This window comes from Trichechus manatus, unplaced genomic scaffold (genome assembly GCF_000243295.1).
Source record: "Trichechus manatus latirostris isolate Lorelei unplaced genomic scaffold, TriManLat1.0 scaffold00101, whole genome shotgun sequence".
NCBI classification, from domain to species: domain Eukaryota; kingdom Metazoa; phylum Chordata; class Mammalia; order Sirenia; family Trichechidae; genus Trichechus; species Trichechus manatus.
The window spans coordinates 7,550,837-7,564,542 of NW_004444037.1; the positions used below are offsets into that span (position 1 = coordinate 7,550,837).

Sequence of the window (13,706 nt, forward strand, 5' to 3'; positions counted from 1 at the left end):
CCAAACTCAAAATTACAATGGCAGAATGACTTCCTGCCTGCGCAGGCCTCCATTTTCCACAACTCTGGCTTACCCCAGGCTCTGGAACAAATCCTACTATTATCCAGACAGAAATAAAGGAGTATTCTTCACCCAGTATTTGGGCAGAGCAGTGTCAAGTCATCTTGAAGCTGGTTCTGCCCAGCCATGGAGCACATACATGCAGTTGCTATGGAGTTGATTCCAACTCATGGCAACCCCATGTGTGTCAAGAGTAGAACTATGCTACATAGGGTTTTCAGTGGCTTATTTTTTGGAAGTAGATCACCAGACCTTTCTTCTGAGCCACCTTTGGGTGGACTCCAACCTCCAACCCTCTGGTTAGCAGCAAGATCATTAACTGTTTGTACCACCAGAGACCCCCCAGGTCTAGGAACTAGGCTTTTAATCCATCTTTGGTGATCAACTCCTCTCCCCCAACCTATACCTAACTTTTGAATCTGGGTTCCAGTCTCGTTCCCCAAGATCAGGCCCATCCTCAATAACCTGTTTAATTACTCTACTCCTCCAGACTTGAGAACCTTCCGTTCTCTCCCCAACCAGGGTTCTCCCTTTGATCCTGATCCCTCCTTCTAATGTGGAGGGGCAAGAACCTGGACTTTGAAGTCAGCAGATCTGGGAGTGAATCCCAAGTCCTTGTAACCCTGATCAATTTACTTAGTTTCACTTTCCTTATCTTTAAATGGGAGGTATTATAGTACCAATCTCAGAGGTTTGGGTAAGAATGAAATGAGGTAATGCCTGCCAAGTACTTTGCACAGGGCTGGCACATAGTATGTAATGTCTTGTTGCTGTTGTAGTTAAACTTACTTCTCACCAAGCATACTGGACATCAACAACCTATCTGCCTAAATCTCCCCTATTGCCTATACTCAATCTTTCCTGCAGGCCAGATCTACTCAGCCCCTGTCCCTGCCCCTCAGGATATCTTCCAATACCCCTTTCTGGGCCCCCCTTCCTCCTTTCCCCTTTCCCAGCCCTCCATCTACCCCTAATCAGCATGGCCTCCTGACTCTGCCCACCAGCAGCCTGCCTTCCTTGCACTGTTCACCTGCAGCCAAGTCTGCTCCCACGTTCAGGCTTCCCACATTGTGTAACATCACGTCCACCCTGGTTCTCATGAAAGGAAAAGTGAAACTAATACTTAAGATCTAAAACAATGGACTTTTTCTTAAGATCACTGTATTTCTCCCTCGTTGGAAAACAGCCCTTGAGGTATTTTATGACTTTTACCTTTTTTTTTTTTTTTTCATTCATTCCAAAATAGGGGCTGCAAGGATGAACAAGATAGTCACAGCACATGCCCTCAGTTTGCTTGCCGTTTAGTAAGGGAATACTATAGAGGGTGGGAGATTATACATTTGTTATTTCAAGACTCAAAAGAACTTTGTAATTTAAATGACTCTTCCACCTGGGCAAGTTACCTGACCCATCAGTATCTCATTCCTTCATCTGAAAAATGGGAATTGTTATGGATTGAATTGTGTCCTCCAAAAATGTGTTTCAACTTGGCTAGGCCATGACTCCCAGTATTGTGATTGTCCACCATTTTGTCATGTCATATGATTTTCCTGTGTGTTATAAATCTTACATCTATGATATTAATGAGGCAGGATTAGAGGCAGTTATGTTAATGAGGTAGGACTCAATCTACAAGATTAGGTTGTATCTTAAATCAGTCTCTTGAGATATAAAAGAGGGAAGGGAGCAGAGAGACATGGGGACCTCATACCACCAATAAAGCCGCGCCAAGAGCAGAGCGCGTCCTTTGGACATGAGTTTCCTGTGCCGAGAAGCTCCTAGACCAGGGGAAGATTGATGACAAGGACCTTCCCCTAGAACTGACACAGAGAGAAAGCCTTCCCCTAGAGCTGGTGTCCTCAATTTGGACTTTTAGTCTTCTAAACTGTGAGAGAATAAATTTCTCTTTGTTAAAGCCATCCACTTGTGGTATTTCTGTTACAGCAGCACTAGATGACTAAGACAGGAATCATAACAGTCTCTACCTATGACTTGGCAAGCAGCCTCAATCCTCCCCTCGGCTGAGCTCCTCAACGCAGTACACAAACCACATGACTGTATAAAGAACCCTGTATTAGATCATTCATGTTAGTTATAACAGGGCTGGCACATTGGAAGGACACAATAGTAAGTTATTATTACTTGTAACGGTAAAGCAAGACTAATGACATCTGGAGATTGATATCATTCAGAGCCTTTTGTATTTTTGCAGCAGCTTTGTCTCATTAGAAACATGCTTGTAGTCAACCTTAAACATAAGAAGACATCTTATTATCACCAGTTCATCTTTCAGGAGCCACTGAATCATGTAAGATGTCTCTTTCATTTTTGACCCCTGCTTCAGCACTCCTTCTAAGAGGTTAATAAATGAGCATGATAAATTTCCCTGCTGCAGTTAACTACTGTCTATGAGATGTGTCAGGAGATTATCTGAGAGCATTCGGAGAAATGATAGATTACTTGAGGCTATTTATAACATGCAACGTTAATGAGGAAAAGTTGAAGGAGGCATGAAGGATGGGAGGGAGGGAAGGAAGGAGATGGCGCCAGAATGGGAAGAGTGAAGGCAGCGGAGGAGAGTCAGAGGAGGCAAACAAGGGAGGTGAGCAGCCAGATGGGGCATGGGCAAGCAGAGGGGGTGGGAAGAGGGCATCGGGAGGGTACAGAGAAAGAGAAGTCGTTAGTCAACCAACAGAAAAGGCAAAATTTTGAGAAAACAGGATTCATCAGGCAGTTGGGAAGGAAGTGGAATAAAAGAACCAAAAAAACTCAAACTCGTTGCCATCAAGTCTATTCCGACTCATGTAACCCCATGTTTTACAGAGTAGAATTGGTCCATAGGGTTTTCTTGGCTGTGATCTTTATGGAAGCAGATCACCCGGCCTTTCTTCCATGGTGCCACTGCATGACAACCTTTAGGTTAGTAGTCAAGCACAAATCATTTGCACCACCCAGGGAACTGCGGAATAAAAGAAGAGGGAAAGAAACCTCAGGGTGAATATAACTCAATGAGAAAAGGGAAAACATACATTATTAGATTATGTCTATTTTGTGTAAACAAAGGAGCAAAGGTTTTGTATCACAGAAATTACTGAGCTCCTCTAAAGTCACTACTGTAAGCATTTCATGGCATTTTTAGACTTTCTTTGCATTATATTTGAAATGGTATATGGTATGTGGTAGTTGTATGTGCCATTACCTTCTCAATTAACAGTGTAAAAAGCACAAAGAGAAATTCAAGTCAATGAAAACATGGAGATGCACCATGTTGAAAATTAATCTGAGCAGAAGTTAGATAGTTCTATGAAGAATTTATCAATTACTCTGATGTACAAGAGGCTCTGATGAAAGTGACAGATTGCCAATCCCCAATTTTGATTGCTTCCCCTTCCTCAGATGACATAGCTCACCTTTCCATGAACTCTTCATAAAGAGAAACTCTATAGGAACCTGTACTCTGGAGATTTCAAGAAAAAGGAGAGGAAAAGGAGAATAATACAGTCATGTTCCACATAACGTCCATTTGGGCAACATCCCACCGCCTATACATCTGTGGTCCATTAACTTCAGAAATGCCCATCCGAGAATGGGAAGTAGTAGACATAACCGACGTAGCCAGGAGGGAGCCAGCACCTTTGTACCTCAGACCACATCATGCTTTTAGGGAACCCACCCTGGGCTTGCCCCAAGCCCCTAGATCTCATCCTCAGGGAACTGGGCCTGCAGGGCTGCCTGGGCCTCCAAAGGGCCTGATGCCTTCTTGAGTGCCCCACGGCCTCGCCTAAAGGACCAGTCCCCAGGCTCTGCCAGCTCAGCACGTGCCCTCGCAGCGCCCTCACTTTCCTGGGATGCAGCTACCAGCCCTGGCCGAGACAGCAGCAAGCAGAACTCCAGGCCTTCCCGGTCCCCTGGTAAGGAACGTTTTCACTGTATCAGAGTTGCCATAAGAAAATAATATAGTGTTCACACAACATCCAAATCACATAGTGTCCTGTGTCATAGAACGTATCATGGACATTAAGTGAAGCATGACTGTATCTAGAAAAGCATTACCTTGAAGAGGAAGAAGGTTTGTGAAGAAAGGGATGTCCATTTGAGAATGAGAGTTTGATCGTCTGGATTTTAGAAAAACAAATCATGCCTAGAATGAAAGAAAATTGAGTGGTACATATATGATTCATTTCGAATTCCTTTCAAAGTATCACTTCTTTGCAACCAAAAATTACAAAACGTTATATGTATCAAGGCCTAAATTCTCACAAAGCATTAGACTGAGCCGTTAAATTTCTATTTTATAGATTAAAAGAATTCAAATGTTAGCAATTTCATATGGGCTTTTTTCTTAACCTCTCTTATCACAAATATTAAATGCTGCCTCGTATTGTAGACATTTTAAAATTTAAATTAGATACATGTATAATCCCATGATTAGATCCCATGACTTGAAGCACTTACTGATAAAGGTCGAGGACTCTACTTTGAGTATAGATTACACCTCTACATAAAGAAAGTGAAAGTCCTTACAACTGGACCTTTAAACATCATGATAAATGGTGAAGAAATTGAAGTTGTCAAGGATTTCGTTCTGCTTGGATCCACAATCAATGCCCATGGAAGCAGCAGTCAAGAAATCAAATGGTGTATTGCATTGACAAAATCTGCTGCAAAAGACCCCTTTAAAGTGTTAAAAAGCAAAAATGTCACTTTGAGGACTAAGGTGTGCCTGACCCAAACAATGATATTTTCAGTTGCCTCATGTGCGTGTGAAAGCTGGACATGAAAATGGAAGACTGAAGAAGAATTGATGCATTTGAATGGCGGTGTTGGCGGACAATATTGAATATACCATGGGCTGCCAAAAGAAGGAACAAATCTGTCTTGGAGGAAGTACAGCCAGAATGCTCCTTAGAAGCAAGGATGGCGAGACTTTGTCTTGCTTACTTTGCATACATCATAAGGAAAGACCAATTGCTAGAAAAAGACATCATGTTTGGTAAAGCACAGGGTCAGCGAAAACATGGGAAACCTTCCATGAGATGGATTGACACAGTGACTGCAACAATGGGCTCAAACATAGCAACGATTGTGAGGATGGTGCAGGACTGGCAATGTTTCGTTCTGTTATACATAAGGTCACCATGACTAATTAGTAAAGAATGTCTGCCTTGATCATTGTGCTCTTTCAAAGAACTATCTATATGGGATCCAACTGACAACAGCAACTAGGAAAGTTAGATAGGAAGCTTACTGGACAGGGAGTTTATGTTAATGGGGGAAGACAATTCGGAAAAGGAAGATGAGAACATTTGTACAATTTGAAGAATGTAATCAATGTCAGTGAACTGTCCATGTAGAAATTGTTGAACTGGTGTATGTTCTGCTGTGTATATTCTCAACAACAACAATAAATAATAATAAATTATTAAAAAAAAAAAAAACAAATGCAATAATCCCTTGACTAGATCCTAAACCTCTTGAGGGGAAGAATGGTGTCTTATTATCTTTGCTTTCCCCACAGGGCCCAGCACACCATAGATGCTGAGAAAATACTTATTCACTGACATTACATACCCAGAGTCAGGCTTGAACTTGAGCCATCATTATTAGCCACAAAAGGTACAGAATTAGATTCTCATCATTGAGCTTTCCCTTGATAATACAAAGGGAAAAGTACAAAAAGTTGTAAACACCTTCCGCTTACATGTTACCAGTAACTTTAAAAAAAGACTTTTTACTCCCTCCCACCCCCTAAATTGCCCTGGGAAGGGAGAGATAGGGGAAGGGCAGGAAGTTGTCTCCTCCAGAGTGCAAAGACAGTCAGCTATGGATGGAAAAGATCTAGAATTCAACCTTTGGCCCCAGATACTTCCACATCAATAAGAGGTGGCTAGAACAAGATCTGCTTGCCTGTGCTAGCTTCCCTGATGTCAGGCAGGGACAAGAGCAAAAGCAGAATATTTAGAGGAATTTTACACCACTTCTGTCTCCCTCAATGTTTTGTGATAGATTATTTCATGGCAATCTCTTCAGCATTGTTTCAAATGTTTCCCCTCCCCACCCACCTGACCACACCCTCTCTTTGCTGTTTGTGAGATCTGATTGGAAATTCCTGAGAGTGTTTAGGCTTTGTTCTAGAGAGGGTGAACAGAGCTAGAATTGTAGACAGTCTTTTGTTGCTTGTTTGGAGAAACTTTTTAAAACCTAAATCAACTCTAACCTGTTAAATTTGACCCAGAATTCCAGACAGATACTGGAGCCTTCTAAAATCATGAATATTTGATGTTTGTCTTTTCTGAACTATTTTTTTAATGCAAAAAAAATTGCATCTGGCCTTGTGCAATCTTTTAAAGGAAGTTTTCCGACACCTTTGGGGTGCGATTTCTTAATAGAATAAAACTGCCATGGTTTTGTAAAATACTGCAGTGTGGCACTAGAACCTCTCCCAAACATTCTCAGATTTATCAGTGCCAAAATCCCCAAAGTCACAAACACAGTGCTAGCATTTCATTCTAAATGCATTTGGGATCTCAGTAACTTAAAAGGCTTCTGTTGTCTCATTTAGAATGAAACATAAGGCTAATTAATAAAATACAGAGCTAAATACCATGCCAAATGAAATAAATATTTATTGGAAATAACTAAAATGACTTTGCTGCAATAGAAAAATCCTAAAACTGCACTCTGAAGAATGCCGACCATGTCCATGTCTCCACTAACACAGACTGAATGTTCTGTCCGACTCTTTAGAGCTGGGTAACAGCAGAGCAAGAATTACCTTGAATGCCAGGAAGCAGTCATGCAGTCCAACAATATTGTTGTTGTTGTGTGCCCTCGAGTCAATTCCGACTCATAGCCACCCTACTGTTGTTGATAGATTCTGACTCACAGCGACCCTGTGTACAACAGAACGAAACTCTGCCTTGTCCCGTGCCATCCTCTGAAATGTTGCTATGTTTGAGCCCATTGTTTCAGCCACTGTGGCAATCCATCTCATTGAGGGTCTTCCTCTTTTTCTCTGACCCTCTACTTTATCAAGCATGATATCCTCCAGGAACTGGTCCCTCCTGATAACATGTCCAAGTATGTAAGTTGAAGTCTCGCCATCCTCACTTCTGAGGAGCATTCTGGCTGTACCTCTTCTAAAACAGATCTGTTCCTTCTTCTGGCAGTCCATGGCATATTCAATATTCTTCGCCAACACCATAACTCAGAGGCATCAATTCTTCTTTCTTCCTTATTCATTGTCCAGCTTTCCCATGCACATGAGGTGATTGAAAATACTATGCCTTGGGTAAGGGATACCTTAGTCCTCAAAAGGACATCTTTGCTTTTTAACACTTGAAAGAGATCTTTTGCAGCAGATTTGCACAATGCAGTACATCGTTTGATTTCTTGACTGTTGCTTGCTTACATGGTTGTTGATTGTAGATCTAAGTAAAATGAAATCCTTGACAACTTCAATCTTTTCTCCATTTATCGTGATGTTACTTATTGGTCCAGTGATAAGGATTTTTGTTTTATGTTGAGGTGTAATCCATACTGAAGGCTGTAGTCTTTGATTTTTATCAGTAAGTACTTCAAGTCGTCTTCGATTTCAGCAAGCAAGTTTGTGTCATCTACATATCGAAGGTTGTTAATTAGTCTTCCTCCAATCCTGATGCTGCATTCTTCTTCATAGAGTCCAGCGATCCTACAGGACAAAGTAAAACTGCCCTATAGAGCCTCCTAGGCTGTAATCTTCACAGAAGCAGATTGCCACATCTGTCTCCCCAGAGCAGCTTGTGAGTTCTTATCACCAACCTTTCAGTTAGCAGCCGAATGCTTAATCACTGCACCACAAGGGCCCCTTCCAACAATATTAAACAAGTATTTTATGATCTAATACCCTTAAAACCCCAAGAGAAGTTTTAAAACTTAAATTGTCTAAGGCTGTATGGCTCCCAATTAAATGAGTGAGTTGTATTTTTAAATAACCATGTCCCTCTGAAAATACCCCGCAGTTTTTTAAAAAGCTATAAAATGTGTTACTGGAGGCAGAACTCAGCTTAATAAGTTACAGAAGGTTTTGATAGTTCATTCACACTTTAATTTATAAAAGGTGCGGCAAGTGAGCAAAATTATTTTTCCCATCTTTTACATTATCGGGGAGGGCACAAAATCCAGCTGCATTTTATTAAAGTTATTTTGGAAAGTCAGAGACAGCTCATAAGGAAAAGAGGACTCAAAGTTAAGTACTTGGAACCTGAGGTTAAAAATTGTTCCTCTCCGTTTATATCAGGATGATGATCAAGACAATTTTAGGCCTCCGCTGACCTAAGGGTTTGTCATTGATGATCCAACAATAAATAGAATAACTTAGACTTGTTTAGGATTCAAAGTTTACAAGCAATTTCACATTCGTTCTGTCATTCAGTGGTCACTCTTCAGTCATATATGCCTCCAAAGGACCGTAGTTTCAGAGCATCTTAAACCTTTGTAAGCTTTTTAATAAATCTAGTCCCATTGGAAGGCATTTAATTCCACTGTCAATCACCTTGTGCCTCTTTTGTTTCATTGATAAAGAATTAAAAGCGGATTTGATCCTCAGATCAATGTTTGCCAAGCATCCTTGACAATGGTGGCTTTGTGGCACTGTGTTGAGGCCATTATCTTAAAGAACAACACAAAAAGGTACTTTGAAAGACAAACCAGCCCTCACATTCTTCACCTTGTAATGTCAGTGGTTTTAATATTATACATGTTCCTCTCTTTTGTGTCAGTGTGAATATATCCACTGGAGCCCCTGCCTCTCTCAAAGTTAGTGTTTTATAAAAAATACCTTTGGAGTAACTTAACTAAGGGGGATCAGATTTACAACCTATTTCACTGGCTTTCTGTCTGGGAACCTGGCATAGGCGACAGTGAGTAGGCCTGAACACATGCTTTTTGAATGGTCCTCGATTCCCCTGTCTCCTCCTTCATATGCACAAGGCACTTCAGGTGCGCTGTAGAGAAGTGGTAAACCAATAACCCTATTGTTATCAATTCACATTGGAACTCAGTAAAAATGCCCTGTCTGAGACAGTGGGGGATAATGACCATAAATAATGCCCAATAGAAGTACTTGAGAATGGACTTTCTAAAAATATTATTGCTGTTATTCAGGTACATCGAGTCAATTTTGACTCATAGTGACCCCATGTGAGTAAAACTGCCCCATAGAGTTTTCTTGGCTGTAATCTTTATGGGAACAGATAGGCAGGTCTTTGTCCCATGGAACCACTGGGTGAGTTTGAACTGCCAGCCTTTTGGTTAGCATCGGAACACTTAACAATTGTGCCACCAGGACTCCTTTGAAAACCCTATTTACTCAGTCAAGAAGCTATGTGGAGTCAGTAAGAGGCTTTCTCTTAGGAAAAGAGATGGCCAACAAAATGCCTTAAATTGTCCAGGACAGAAGAGATCAGATGCAACATCAGGCTTCATGAGGGCCTGCTTCCTGTCAGGCTAGGATACTAGGTTTACTCCTAAAATAAATAGGAATGCTTCTTATTCCATGCTCCAGGTAATGAAACTCAGCTAGAAAAAAAGAGGTTTATGGCTCAAGTTCCTCTTGATTTTTTCCAGCAGAGGTCACCATTTTCATTATCTAGATGGATTTCTAAGTCTTAAGCATAGGCCCTTGTTAGGGCCTGTAAATTAGAATCAAAAAATTATTAAAGGGACCATGGAAACTGAGCCCTCAGTTCCTGGAACTGAGAACAGACCCTCTACAAGCCACTTTATTCTGTGGTTAAAGAAAAACTAACAATTGTCTAGAAAATGTAGGTTGTTCAAACAGTTTAATTTACATCTTAGTATTTGAGATAAGTTGCCACTAAGCTAAATACATCTATTTGAATGTTTGCACATGTGTGTACACACACATACACACAACTATGGTTTTAAAATTATTTTGGCTGCTTAAAAATGTGCCCCCCCCTTAAGAACATTTAACATAAAAGTCACATATTGTTTATTCCCAGTCTCTGGTGTACTGTGATTTTAGTAATAGCCACCCTTAAAATCAATTCTGTAGGTTTTAAAAATGATAAACGCATATAGTGAATACTTGTATTTGATTTATAGGGTCTCTATGGTGCTTTGGGAGCCCTGGTGGCCCAGTGGTTAAGAACTTGGCTGTGAACCAAAAGGTCAGCAGTTCAAATCCCCTAGCCGCTCCTTGGAAACCCTATGGGACCATTCTACTCTGCCCATAGGGTCACTATGACTCAGAATCGACTTGATGGCAATGGGATGGTGCTTTTAGGAGCCCTGGTGGTGTAGTGGTTAAGTATTGGGCTGCTATCCAAAAGGTTGGCAGTTCGAATCTACCAGCTGCTGCTTGGAAACCCTATGGGGCAGTTCCACTCTGTCCTATAGGGTCACTGTGAGTGGGAATCAACTCAACGGCAATGAGTTTGGTTTTTTGGGTTTTAGGGTGCTTTTAGGAGTTCCTGGGTGGTGCAAATGGTTAAGTACTTGACTATTAGCCAAAAGGTTGGTGGTTCAAACCTGCCCAGAGCTAGCTCGGAAGACAGGCCTGGTGATGTGCTTCAAATAGGTCACAGCCTTGAAACACCTATGGAGCAGTTCTACTCTGTACACCTGGGGTCACCATGAGTTGAAATCAACTTGAGGACAACCAACAAAAACAACAAATATAGAGAGAGCCTTTAAGCGGCTAAGCAAAGAATTATGTATGCCCTTTTGTTCCTTTAATTGTAGGCTTTTGAAGACTACTGTCTATTGTCTAGCAAGCATCCAGGACTTATGTTAAAAGCATTGAAACAATACCATGTGTAGGTTGAACCATAGCCTTGTGAGGGATCAAGTAGTTCACACTGGAACTCAATAAAAATGCCCTCTCTAAGACAGAGTGAGAAATAATGACCATAAATAATGCCCAACGGAAATCCTTAAGAATAGACTTTCTAAAAATATTGGTTGCCCTATATGGATCATTATTTTGATTATTTCTGTCATCACCCTAAAATAAATTGGGAAGAAGTATGGCTAAAACCCATTGCTGTCGAGTCAATTCCGACTGATAATGAACTTATAGGACAGAGTAGAACTGCCCCATAGGGTTTCCTAGGAGCTGCTGGTGAATTTGAACTGCTGACCTTTTGGTTAGCAGCCGAGCTCTTAACCACGCATTACCAGGGCTTAGAAGTATAGATAACATGTTGCCATCGAGTCGATCCCAACTCATAGCGATACTACAGAACAGAGTAGAACTGCCCCATAGGGTTTCCAAGGAGCGGCTGGTGGATTTGAACTTGCCAACTTTTGGTTAGCAGCCGAATGCTTAACCATTGCACCACCAGGGCTCCAAAGTGTAGATTGTGGGTACAAAATCCTCACAATTGGATCAATAAGCAACATCATGATAAATGACAAAACATTGAAGTTGTCAAGGATTTCATTTTACTTGGATCCGCAATCATCGCCCATGGAAGCAGCAGTCAAGAAATCAAACAACAACGTATTGCGTTGTGCAAATCTGCTGCAAAAGACCTCTTTAAAGTGTTAAAAAGCAAAGATGTCAGTTTGAGGGCTACGGTGTGCCTGACCCAAGCTATGGTATTTTCAACTGCCTCATATGCATTTGAAAGCTGGACAATGAATAAGGAAGACCGAAGAATTGATGCCTTTGAGTTATGGTGTTCGTGAAGAGTATTGAATATACCATGAGCTGCCAAAAGAAGGAACAAATCTGTCTTGGAGGAAGTATAGCCAGAATGCTCCTTAGAAGCAAGGATGGCGAGACTTTATCTCATGTACTTTAGACCTGTTGTCAGGAGGGACCAGTCCCTGGAGAGGGACACCATGCTTGGTAGAGTAGAGAGCGTCAGCGAAAGAGAGGAAGACCCTCAGCGTGATAAACTGACACAGTGGCTGTAACAATGGGCTCAAGCATAGAATGATTGTGAGGATGGCGCAGTGTTTTGTTCTGTTGTACGTAGGATCGCTATGAGTTGGAGCCGACTGGATGGCACCTAACAACACAGAGTAAAGCTGCTGCTTCCTCTCCAGTGAATTGCTCCTTGTGCAGCCTTAGCTGGCTGCTGAATAATTTCGAACAGTAGAGAGCAGTAGAGGAGTATCTGAGCTCAATGCTGTCCAAAAATCTTTTTTTTTTTTTTTTTTTTTTTAATGAAGACATGGTCTTTTAAAATGATGCCCAGCTTCCACTGACAGTGAAAGACATGTTTGAACTATGTTGTAAGTGTATCCATTTTTAGAGCATGGGTAAGTAACATCCAAATAATAAGCTGTCAAACAGGAATGCTAGTATTTATACTGATAAGCTGTTTATTTATTATAAGTGAAATAAAGCTGTCTACTTTACCAAAAAAAACCAAACCTGTTGCCATCGAGTCGATTCCAACTCATAGAGACCCTATAGGACAGAGTAGAACTGCTGCATAGGGTTTCCAAGGAACAGCTGGTGAATTCGAACTGCTGACCTTTTTGGTTAGCAGCTGAGCTCTTAACCACTATGCCACCCGGGTTTGCTTTAGAGGAGTGGAAAAAATCAGTAACAAATTCTCCACAAACTTTAGATCATCATCAGTAGCTATAATCCAAAGCAGTCCTCGGACTAATTCGGTAGAGGGAGAGCCATCAAAATCATTTCTGTGAACACCAATCTCTACCAAACATTCAAGACATGTGTATCAATTGACCAATGTGTCTGTCACTCATTATGAAGTCATCGTAACACTGATATGTTTCCCCTTGGCTTTGGTATCTCTACTGGAATGGTAGTGGCAGTGGCAATAAGAATAACAAGATCAAAACCACCACACTTACGGTACCATATCCTGTGTCAAACACATCTATATGCACTGTCTCCATTTCAAGCTTCACATAACCACATGTCCAAAACCAAACTCTTGGTTCTTTGTCCTTCTTATCTCATAAATGATACCACCATATACCCAAGCCAGAAACATAACAGCTGTCCTTGATGATTCCCTGTTCCTTACCTCCCGCAAGTCCTCTTTATTCCAGTTCTAAAATCCATCCCTTTCTTTCCAACTGCACTGTTAAACCCTCACCTGGCCCGCATCATCTCACACCTTCACTACTCTAAGAGCCTCCAGCTGGTCTTTCTCCTCCCAACAGCATTGTGATCTTCATGTTTGAAAACACAGATCAGATCCTAGCATTCCCCTGTGTGAAACCCCTCAACTGCTGCCCATTAAACTTGGACTATAATCCAAACCCGTTACTGCAGCCCACCATACCCTAACCATGTCTCCTGTCTCATCCTGTACCCACTCCAAGTTCTTTCTGACTCAGAACTTCCCTGTGTGATGTGCATCTGCCTGAAGGCTGTGTGATTTCAGGAAGTTGTTTAAGTTTCTGGGCCTTGGCTTTCTGCTCTGTAAAATAGGGAGGTTGGTCTTTTCCAGCAATGACCTTCCCATTTCCTTTGAAAAGACAACACTTCTCATAAATTTATCTTTCAATAACCCTCTACCAAGCCCTGATCCTGAAATAATATGAGAAGTTAGGCCCATTGGAAAATATTTTCAGAGTATAGTAGTGGGATATAAAATGCTTTGAAACTGAGATGTATATGTTAACCAGCAATGTTTTCAATTAATAGAGGGATG

The 13,706-nt window shown here is 41.3% G+C and overlaps 1 protein-coding gene across 1 annotated transcript in view; it reads left to right on the forward strand.

Annotated features, from left to right (window-relative positions):
• SCFD2 (sec1 family domain containing 2) overlaps positions 1-13,706 on the forward strand; it is a 547,542-nt gene that overhangs the window by 391,266 nt on the left and 142,570 nt on the right. The gene's annotated exons all lie outside the window — the stretch shown is intronic.